Source organism: Rutidosis leptorrhynchoides, chromosome 3 (assembly GCF_046630445.1).
Source record: "Rutidosis leptorrhynchoides isolate AG116_Rl617_1_P2 chromosome 3, CSIRO_AGI_Rlap_v1, whole genome shotgun sequence".
Lineage (NCBI taxonomy): Eukaryota > Viridiplantae > Streptophyta > Magnoliopsida > Asterales > Asteraceae > Rutidosis > Rutidosis leptorrhynchoides.
This window is the reverse complement of record NC_092335.1, coordinates 106749225-106761479: the sequence shown is the minus strand read 5'-3', so window position 1 is coordinate 106761479 and position 12255 is coordinate 106749225.

The following is a 12255-nucleotide window of genomic DNA, read 5'->3' as shown; positions in this document are numbered from 1 at the left end:
ATTCTTTCCTTTCGAATTAAGGCATTGGCTACTACATTTGCCTTCCCGGGATGGTAACGAAGCTCACAATCGTAATCATTCAAAGTTTCAATCCACCGTCGTTGTCTCATGTTTAGTTGCTTTTGGTCAAAGATGTGTTGGAGGCTTTTGTGATCGGTGAAGTTGGTACTTTTGGTTCCATAAAGATAGTGTCTCCACATTTTGAGTGCAAAGACAACGGCTCCGAGTTCGAGATCATGTGTCGTGTAGTTCCGTTCATGAATTTTCAATTGTCGGGAGGCATAAGCAATAACTTTTTATTGATGCATGTTCTGTAAGTCCGTAGACATCTTGCCTACATTTGTGATTAGTACTTCAGTTTATAGGATACCATGATCGCTCGTTATTATCCTATATGTGTTTGTATGTGGTTACAGGTACTGCAGGAACGCGATACGGATGTTTGACTATGTTGGACTTAGTCAGACGTACGAGTGAAGCATCACTAGTACAGCTGATAGGCTCATACGCACGGTTGATGCTGAGCTAAGTCATAATTATAACCTGAATGAGAAGACACGAGTGAGTGATCACCCGTACGGCTGATGAAGCCAACTCGTACGTGTGATCGATGACTCATACGGGTGAGTCAACAGCAGGTTATATAAAGTCTTATGTTCTTCATTTTAGGTTAAGCCTCTCTCACACACAATCACTCAGATCTGGTTCACCTGATTCGATTCTCTCTCAATCCAAATCACTCCTGGTAGTGAATAATAGCTCTAGGCATTAATCTAATCACAATCCTTATTGTGGTTTGACTAATTTAATCCCAAAAAGCTACCCATATTCATTTTCATTGGTTTGATTCACTAATTCCGCCTTTATGTGAATTAAACCTATTGATCTCGAAGTTCCTAGTCATGTTTCATCATTGGTATCAGAGCGTTGGTTGTGATTTCAACATCATCAAGTGATTTTTGGTGATTAATAAGGTTAATTATTTGGGTTTTTAAGATAAAAGTGATTTTAATTAAAAAGGAATCATTTTTACGTGTGTAATTGTAATTAGAGAGTGTGTTTATGTTTGTTTAGTGCTAATCCAGCTTTTGGACGAAGAAATTGAGGTTTATCATCAATTTTTAGGGTTTTTGGGTGATTTGAGCTGAACAGAAGTTCACACGAGTGGGTCAATTTTTTTGATCATACACACGGTTGACCACACGGTTGATCGTCACTCGTGAACTCACACGCACGGGTTAGCATAACCTTTTGAGGTTAAGTGACTACAGTCTAATCACACGAGTGATCAAACGGTTGATTGTGACACGTACGAGTAATCACACGGGTGATTGTCACTCGCACGGTTGTTACTTGTCTTTGGTTTTGTTGGTTAAGTAGTAACATGTACGCTTGAGTCTGTGACACGTACGGTTGATACTTTCACACGTACGGTTGATACTATCACACGTACGGTTGATAACCTGAACCGCACGGTTTACCCTTTGGTAAAGTTTTCAAGATGTTTAATTCAAATGATTACGCATTAGCCGCACCGTTAGTTCAGAGCATTACGAATATGACTCAACGATTACTTCTTGCTGAGAGTGAGTCAGGAAGTGGAACGAAATGTCCGAGGTTACTGAATATGGATAATTATTCTACTTGGAAGTCGAGGTTTAAGATTTGGTCTGATGGTCAGGACACGAAGCTTTAGAAGTACATTGAAACCGAATTTCAATGGCTACGTTCACCAGTTACGAATGAGTTGTATACATTATACAATATGCCTTCTGAAGAACGTGAGGAGTATAACTTGGAGAAAAAGATGTATTGTAATTTGACGAGTGCTCTTGATGGTCCGATTTTCCATCAATTTCTGTGTCATGATAATTCATTCAAGATATGGGAAGCACTTCGTACTTTCAATGAAGGAAATTTATCTTACAGAACGAGAAAAGGTTTAGAGCTGAAAGCTGAGTTTGATCGTTTTCACTGGAAACTTGGAGAGTCTATTACAGAATTGGTTGAAAGATATCGTCATTTGCTAGCTAAAATCCATAAGCATGATGTAACTATTGAAGAGAAAGACAAAGTGACATGTCTAGCTGGAGCATTACCGTTAGAATGGAATGGTTTTGTATTAACTATGAAAACTAGTGGAGAATTAGCTACTGCTACAGTGAACTCGTTTATTGCAAGACTTCAGGAAGAAGAACTAGAGTTGTTAAACAAAGTCAAGAGGTCTAAACAAGTTCAAGACACCAAAATGTACTGTCTAAATGGTTACACACCGCCTAAGTCGGCTCATGCACCATTTCAAACAGCCTTTGCTACGAACAATCAGAATATGTATGGTTTGAATGTTAGCAGTGCACCTATTCAACAAACTTCGTATCCACCACAAGTTTCACCATGTTCACTCAACAATCAATCACATCCTACTTCGAATACTACTGAGTCATCTACGCCGACTGCATCAGATGTTCTTTCTGCACTTAAGATCGAAAACATGAGGAAAGCCGGGAAAGAAAAGATTAGTGAAGATATAGCTTTGCTGTCAAGCCTTGTTAATTCTTATGATAGTTATCTTGATGGTCGCGTAGGTAATATTCATCTAACAACTGAAGATTATCATCAACTTGATAAGAACAAAGCCGAGAAGATGGATATTATGGGGGGTATGGCAAATCTTGTGAGACGTGCTAGAGATTATGAAGAGCGAACTGGGAAACCGATTAGTCTGACCATAGATACAAAACTGGGTTTTGATATGAATACTATTACTTGCTTCAACTGTGGAGAATTAGATCATTTTTCAAGACAGTGCACAAAACAGAAGAAGCAGGGTAATCGTAATCCGTTCAAGAATCAGAACTACAGTTCTCAGAGTCATTCAACTAAATGTGAGATCTGCATTACTGATAAAGTAAATGAAGCTGATGCAGCTGAAAGTCCAAACAAAGCTTTGGTTGTTATTCATGGAGATGATGATGATTGGTCTATGAAGTTAAATGTGGCTGACCAACAATCTAAAGCCAACATGGCAAAGATCACCAAAGTAGAAGAAGACTGCGTCACTAGTCAAAACATAATTGAGAAGCTGACTGCTCGTGCTAAAAGAGCTGAATAATTGTCAAGAACTATTCGAAGAGAGAAGGTTCAGAAGCAAGTTATGAGAAAATTCAAAAAGGCACGTGATTCGGTTCCTCGTACACCTGAATCTGGAAGTGTTTCACCGACATCATCAGAGGACTACTACTTCAACAGTTGGAAGGATAAGTATGGTGATACCTCAGTGTTTGAAGACAGTCTTGAAGCAGATCATAGTGAAGAAACATTGGTTGATGCTGATAAGGAATTAGACGAATGGGGTAGAATGATTGCAGTTGAATTGGAGATGTTAGTTCTTTTGGGTGAAGGTTCAGATCTCGAGAGTGTAAATTCAGAAATTGATTATTCAGACAAGACGTCAGAATCAGAGGTTGAAGATAAAGCTGATCATACTGGGGTAGATCAAACTGATTTTGAAGCATTGAACAAGCAAGCAGTAGACTTATTGAAGATGTGCTTATCAGCTAGTGATCTTGAAAAGGTTTCCGGTTTGACAAGAGCTAAGGATATATGGGATAAACTTGAGCAGATTCATTTGGGTAAAGATGCTGATACTTCAGAGTTTCTTACAGACTCGTCAGAATCAGAAGATGAGCTCGATGATGGGAAGAAGACAGATTTCTTTGCATTTATGGCTGAGACTTCCTCATCAAATAATGCTCAACAGGTATCTTCTGATCTATCTACTGTTATTGAATGTGTTAAATGTGCTGAATCTAAGGTGACAATAGATAATTTAACTAAGGTATATGCGGAGATGAAAGAAAAATGGCATGCTGACCATGTGACCACTAAGGTTGAAAATGAGTTGAAAGAGCAAATCAAAGTTTATAAAAAACAACTTCACGATCTTAAATGTTATAACTTTGATATAAATCAAGCTTTAGTTAAACGTGTTGACACAATAAACGAATTGAAGAAAGAAAATGAATGTGTTAAAGCTGATTTAGAAGCTATGTCAATTAAGATGAAATGTTGGGCAAGTGCGTCACAATGGAATGCATTGATGGTGAAATTAAATGACACCAAGGGAAAGGGTATTAGATTAAAGGCCGCAGCTCTACCGTTTCAGAACAAATTTGTTAATGCAAATGTTGTTGATGGACGACCAGAAGACTGTATTCCACCTAGTTATAAGGACTATGTTGAGAAGAACAAAAAGTGTAGCTCAACTGAGAATGCACCTTCTGATGATACCACTGAAGGATCTTTAGATCATGAGGAAGATAAGAAAACTGGTCTAGGAGATAAGTCGGAGAAAAGGAAGGTGATAACACCTGATGAGCCAACTCGGATTATGAAAAATCCAAAGTTTGCTAATAGAGTGGTTCCACCGGTTACACCTAAACCTGTATCTAAACCTGTTCTTAGAAAGAGTTCAAACGATTCTCCTGTGTTTGCAAAAACACAAGATCCCTCTTCCTCTAACTCTAATAATCAATTTCAATCTAGAGGATATAGAGAATTTCGACAATGTTTTAGTTGTGGTGTGTTTGGACACATTGCTGCTAACTGTCCTACAAGGTATAGAACACCAAGACGTAAGATTGACCTCACATATGATGATCACCGATCACCTCATGCTCACGGAACAGGTTCACCTGTTCGTGATGAAGTTCGCACTAGAAGACATACGACAAATATTGTCTATAGAGACTATAAGAGAAAGAACTTCAATAGGTCAATTTCCCCTGTGAAGATTAAGGTTCCTAAGAAGGATACCGAGGTAAGAGTTGCCGAATCAAGTGATCGAGGTAAAGCCTATGAATTTAAGGCACGATCACCTTCGCAAAAAGCTAGTCGTAGGAAATATTTTTCCCGTACCAGACCACGAGTGAATCGCTCTGAAGATGAGCAAAATGTGAAAAACCAGAAGAGCAATGTTGCTTCTTCTAAACTGTCTAAGTTTATGGTTTCAGACGATGAGGTTCCACCTGACTCAAATGGGAAATGAATGGAAGTTCAAGCTATGGGTGTTAATGGACAACCTACTACCGTCTGGGCGTGGGTTCCCATTATTAATTAATTCTTTTAATGTGATATGCAGGGAACCAGGCTACCTGCAAACAACACCTGGATAGTGTATGGCAGCGCTTTGAGACATATGACTGGATAGCTATCTCTTCTCTCGGATGTACACCCAATTAAGGGAGGTTATGTTGCATTTGCTGGAGATAAAGGAGGTCACATTTCGGCTCAAGGTTTATTGAAGAATGATAAAGTTAGTTTCGACAAAGTAAACTACTATCAAGAGCTTGCAAACAATTTGTTATCGGTTTCACAAATCTGTGAAAAATCCTTCAAAGTAGCATTTGATGACAATTTCAGCTACATTTTGAAACCACAGTTTGTGATTCCTCCAGAAATGATTTTGATGAAGGCTCCTAGACAAGCTGATTTATACATGCTAGATATGAATGTTGCTACTTCAACTGCTGAACATCATCAAGCTTTTGTTTCTAAAGCGACTGAACAAGATTCTATTACATGGCACAAACGCATGGGTCATTTAAGTTTTCGGAAGATGAACCATCTGGTTCACAACAATCTTGTAGAAGGTGTTGATCTTAGATATTTTCAGATTCCAGGAACATGTGTTTCGTGTAAGAAGGGTAAGCAGAGCAAGAAAGCTCATAAGTTGGTGAAGTACAATCCTATCTCTGCTCCACTTGAATTGTTACATATGGATCTTTTCTGTCCAATCCGTTTTGAAAGCATTGATGGAAGTAAGTATTGTCTGGTGGTAACTGATGATTATTCAAGATTCTCTTGGGTAATGTTCTTAAAAGAGAAGTCCGATATGTTTGAGAACTTGAAAGTGCTAATCAATCGATTAGAGACAGGTTTTAATTTGAAAGTCAGAAAGATTCATTGCGACAACGGTACAGAATTCAAGAATCAGTTTCTTGTAGATTTTTGTATTGAAAAAGGTATCAATATGCAATTCAGTTCTGCATACGCTCCACAGATGAATGGTGTTGCTGAAAGAAAGAATAGGATTTTGATTGAGACTGCTAGAACTATGCTAGCTGATTCATCTTTACCTGTTCATTTTTGGGGTGAAGCTGTTGCAAATGCTTGTTACATTATGAATCGGGTATAACTGTTAAACAACTGGGTAAAACATGCTATGAGTTATTGCATGGGAGAAAACCATCATTGAAGCATCTAGAACCATTTGGTGCCCCGTGTACCATTTTGAAGAGAAAACCAGGAAGTAAGTTTGATTCGAAAGTGGTTACTGGAGTATTTCTCGGTTACAGTTCTCCTAACAAGCGAGTTTTCAACAATGAGACGAGATGTGTTGAAGAATGGTCTGAAGTTGACGTCCAACGGAATTACACAAAGACTGCTACCAAAAGTCATCCTTGGATCTACAATTATGATGAGCTGATTGATTCATTTAATCTTGCTCCAGATCAGACGGAGAATGAAGTAGAGTTACAAATGCTGTTTGATTTACAGAACGAGCTAGAAGTGTCTGCACCTACTCCAACTCCATTACCTACTGTCGTTGAACCAGCACAAGATTCAGATCAAGATATTGATCCAGTGTACGATACCTACGGATCTGATATTTCAAGTGACAAGTCTGATAATCCTGAAGATGGAGATACTACGAATCTACATCGAGAAATACCTGTTCCCACACACCCAGTTCCCAGAACTACAGCTGCTCATTCTAGAGAGAACATTATTGGAGATCCGAATGCATGCGTTAGGACAAGAAGACAAGTTCAGTTTGATGGTCAAGTTGATTCTCATATGACAGCCGCTGCTGCATATTACGAGTACTCGTGTCATATTTCTAGAATAGAGCTAAAGACAACAAAAGAAGCTTTGAAGCATATTGATTGGGTAATGGCTATGCAAGAAGAGATTCAGCAATACCATCGTCTAGATATTTGGAAGTTAGTTACTAAGCCACATGGTACGAAAGTAATCGATCTCAAATGGGTTTGGAAATGAAAATTCGATGAAGATGGCAATGTTACCCATAACAAAGCAAGATTAGTTGCTAAAGGTTATCAGCAAGATCCTGAATTTGATTACGATGAAGTTTTCGCTCCTGTTGCCAGATTGGAAGCGATTCGCATTTTCTTGACTTTCGCGTCTTTTATGAAGTTTAAAGTTTATCAAATGGATGTTAAGAGTGCATTTCTTTATGGAAAGCTAAATGAAAGAGTATATGTCAGTTAACCTCCGGGTTTTGAAGATCATCTTCATCCTGACAAAGTTTACCGATTATGTCGAGCCCTTTATGGTTTACATCCAGCTCCTAGAGCTTGGTACAGACAGTTATCGAGTTATCTAATTGAAAAAATATATCAAATGGGTACGTTAGACTGTACTCTATTCACAAAAGTTCAAGATGACGACATTATTTTAGTCCAGATTTATGTTGACAATATTATCTTCGGTGCTACTAAGCAGGAACTCGTTGATGAGTTCGAACAGGTGATGAAGGACGAGTTCGAAATGAGTAAATTGGGCCTCTTACACTACTTTCTTGGATTACAACCCGAACAGACTAGTAATGGTATTTTTCTTCATCAAGCAAAGTATGTAAATGATATACTGAAACGTTTCGGTATGACTCAAGAATGTCCTGTGTTAACTCCATTAGCTGTTAATCATGGTATTTCGCTAGAGTGCGAAGGAGAGCCTGTTGATCCTACATACTATCGAGCAATCATCGGATCGCTCATGTATCTCACTGCGTCTAGGCCAGATATTATGTTCGCAACATGTCTGTGTGCTCGTTATCAAGTTAATCCGAATACAGTTCATCTTACAGCTGCCAAAATAATTCTACGCTATCTGTTGCATTCGCCAAAACTCGGCATCTGGTATTCAAACGATGAGAAGTTTGATCTTGTAGCTTATAGCGATTCAGATTATGCTGGTTGCAAAATCAACAACAAGTCTACATCAGGAGGATGTCAATTTCTAAGTGAAAGGCTGGTGACCTGGAAATGCAAGAAACAAACTGCAGTTGCTCTTTCCACGTGTGAAGCTGAATATATAGCTGCTGCTAGTTGTTGTTCACAAGTTGTTTAGATCCAACAACAACTTCGCGATTACAGGCTAAGAATCTCTTTCTCTCCTCTTTATATTGATAATACTGCTGCTATAGCGATCACTAAGAATCCTGTTCAGCATTCTAAGACTAAATACATAGGTGTTAAATATCATTTTCTTAGGGATTGCCATGAGAAAAGGATTATTGAGGTTAAGAGAATAGGTACTACGGACCAAAGGGCTGACCTATTTACTAAGGCTTTTGATAAACCTAGGTTCTTACTCCTACTAGAGATGAATGGCATTGTTAATCGAGACAAAGTAATTTCGGATGTTGTGTGCGAGGGTTAGTCAAGCTTTTAGACTTTGCATGTAGGATGCATGACATGTAGATTATTGGTTGATTAATTATCTGTATTGCATATTATTTTTGCTTTCTGTCTGCATTCCTTTGCATGATTTATCTCATGTTTGCATGCTAGTCTGTAGTTATTTTCTGTTTAGTTAAAATGCTAAAACACAAAAAGATTTTATATTTTAGCATTTTAGGGGGAGTATATGTTATCAGCAGAAAATACCTAAAAAGTGAAAAATGCCTCACCAGAAAATCTTAAAAAGTTGAAAATTCCAAAAATGAGCTTGTTTTGACTAATATGTTGGGGATGAAGAAATTACTGTACTGAGAATTGATATATTTGATTAGTAATGACTGATTTGAACGTTTATGTCTATCTGTTGTGTGATGTACTGATAGATGTGACTTATGAATTCTTGGCATTAGACAATCATAATAAGAATAATGATCATCCAAGATTCAGAAGTCATGGACGATCTGTAGCGTTTGAAGGTAATCACCTAATTATCTCCGAAACTGTATGAAATGATAGTTGTTGAGGAACTCAACAGTCGGTTGAGGGTATCCCCTATCATAATTGATAATCGTTAGAGAAAGTTGGTGTTGGATGTCCCCAAGCAATATTCAACGTTGCTCTACCATATCAGCTTCACAGCTATGAATGGGACATTCAATAGATCATTTAAGGGGTTGAGGATTATCTGTTTGGCTGGTGCATACCACGTTGTCACGGGCCTGTGACTTAATAATCGAAACTAAACCCTAAAGATACAGAGAAAATTAGTTTATGTCAAAAGTAAGTGTCCCTTCTCGCTTAAGGTCGAAAAGTATAATTCCTTATTGCGGACCGTTCAAGCATTTAAGGGAGAACACCTTCAAGTGATCTGAGCACACAACAAAGAAACATGAGTTCATGCATAAAAATGGAAAATCCATTCATGATGGCGTTCAAAATCAATATATCAAAAGACAGTGATATGCTGAAAATAAAATATCAAAAGAAAATGAATGTCAATATAATCGGCGTATCAAGATGGCAAAGTCCTGAAAAGTATGAAGAATGATGATTCATAATGTGCTCATAAAGAACTCAGATCATTCTTAGTGTGACACCCCCGCGCAGCTTGAATTGTTTAATCACGACGTTCACACTGAACTATCAAGATTCTTGTCGTCTGCAATATAGAGTTATACCTATTAAGACTGTAAGTTGGAAAAATACTTATCTAGATATACTCTAATTATATATATATATATATATATATATATATATATATATATATATATGAAAGTTTAACTTTCGATTCCGTTTTCCATGATAACCTGAACATAAAGAAGTTAAGGGCCTTGAGATTTATTTCGTATGACGACTGGTCATCAGGCAAGTCTTCTTTAACTGTATACCAATCCTCGCGGTAAATAGTGTGCCTATTCGGATAATCCAATATACTCTGAGATCAGCCAAGCCAACTAGATTGAAGATTGTCAACACATTGGTAGAAGCCAAAGGCTGACAGGGTTATTCAAAATGCCGTGAGAACCATCCTGTTCAATTTGAATGAAGTACATGGAAAGAGATAGGGAAAGTTACCTGTAATGAATTGACAACCTAATAAAAATGCACAATCATAAGTGATGGAAGAATCAAGGATTAATGAACTTAGCATGATCTCAAAAATCATTGCTTTATAGTGTTCAAGTAATTAATGCCAACATGATTGTCGAAGTGTCCGGAATGAATATGTTCATGTTTAATGAGGATTGATATCAGTAATTACATGATAATAGACATAGACTGGATAATTAGGAATGAACGACAGAAATTGATTCAATATGTCAGTTCTGATCCATTTTTTAAAATAGTTAATCATCTTGCTCACAAAAAGAATGTGGATTTGTATGTCTTATATATATGTACTGTTATTTTGTTTGCATTGAAAACTATAAAACAACAAAAAGATTTTGGTTTGCATGTTATTTCATTTCATGATAGAATGTCTTTTATTTGCATAATTTTAGTTGCATGACTTCTTACATCAGAAAATTCATAAAGATTTTATCATTTCCTTGTTTTTCTGATTATCCTCTGAGTGCATAACGACATCTGAAAGAACTTTATTGAGATCAAGATATTGGGCCACCAAATCCATGAGATAGAAGTTCGTAGAGCTTGTAACTGTTGGACAATGATGATTTAGATTGCTAATGAACTTAAGTTGACATTACACTGTAGGATTTACTCTTGGAACAAAGAATGATTAGAGTAATAACCTTGTTTAGGTTAGGATTTTATCTGCCTAAGTGTTAATGGTCATTTCTTGAAGGTTTAGTGATTTTCGACTCAAGTTGAAAGTGCTTGTTAGATCTAAGATTGCCGAACGAGTCGAAATCCTAAGGTTGTAAAATTTTGAAGTTTTGAAATTGCCTAAGTGCTCACTCGCACGCTTGATGTGTGAACCGTACGATTGACCACACGTTTGAGGTAAACCGTACGGATGACCCTGATCAAACTTATCCTAAGACAATTGGGTCACACGCACGTGTGATTTAGGTGAGACGCGCTTTTGATGGTGGATCGTGTGATCAACCGCACTGTTGATCACGAGAGTATAAATAGGGGTGATGAGCTCAACAGCTCACACTTGTGCACCCAACTCGTTTTCTCTCTCTAAATTCGATCATCACCGATCAAGCATTCCTTTGTAACGAACATTAAGCATACTTAGACGAATCAGCGCCACCTATTAGGTATGATTTCATCGAGTTTTGTTACCTTAATTTGTTGTTTTAATGAGTCGAAACCCTAAGGGTTCTTAACTCGAATTTCATGAAATTGAAGGTTGTTTTGATGTGTATCTGTAATTGTTTTGTGTTTAACGGAACCTTATGATGCTATCGTGATGTAAATCGGTCCATAAAATGCACAATTATGTGATTTTGATGATTTGAAAAAGGCATTTAATACGGTTTCATCAGACATGCACGAGTGACGTCACTCGCACGCATGAGACATGACTCGCACGAGTCAGTGCACGGTTGATGATCAACCGTGTGGACCTTTGAGCTCACTTGTTTGTCTTGAATTTATTGATCACTTGTCTGCAAGAGCTGACACGTGTGATTAATCGCACGAGTCACCACACGGTTGACTCACTCTCTTAAGAATTTTGCATCAGCCGTGTACCCTGTCTGAAACCATATTACTGCTCAAATGTGTCAACAGTGACACGAGTGACTATATCACTCGTACGGTTGATCTCTCAGCCGCACGTGTGACACTGTCACTCGTACGTTTCATTCTGTTTAACATATTTATGACACGTTGATGCAAATGCTTTAATGCTTTATGTTGATTGATTTATATATCTAACATCTCTGTTAATGTTTCAGTTTCTGTTTAGATATCATCAGATGGCAGAACAACAAGTAAACATTCCAGTTGTTAACGTTGAAGGGTAGGGGGAGCAACAAGTTAATCCACAAGCTAATCCTTAAGCTAATCCTATCAATCCACATGCTCAACAAGAGATTCCGTTAGAAATGGGAAAACTGAATAATCAAGTCGCTCTTTATGATACTACTCTTGAAAGAGGTTCTCACTTTAAGGAGATTGTCAAGTTTCTTAAGAGATCAAGGATACACACTACTATTTCTACTGAATGCACTGCATACTACAGTCATCAGAGAGAGTTCTGGAGAAATGTTGTGTTGGATGTTGATGAAGATAAGCTTGTTAGTAAGATTCAAGGTCATGATATTACTGTTTCTAAGGATGTGATTAGAAG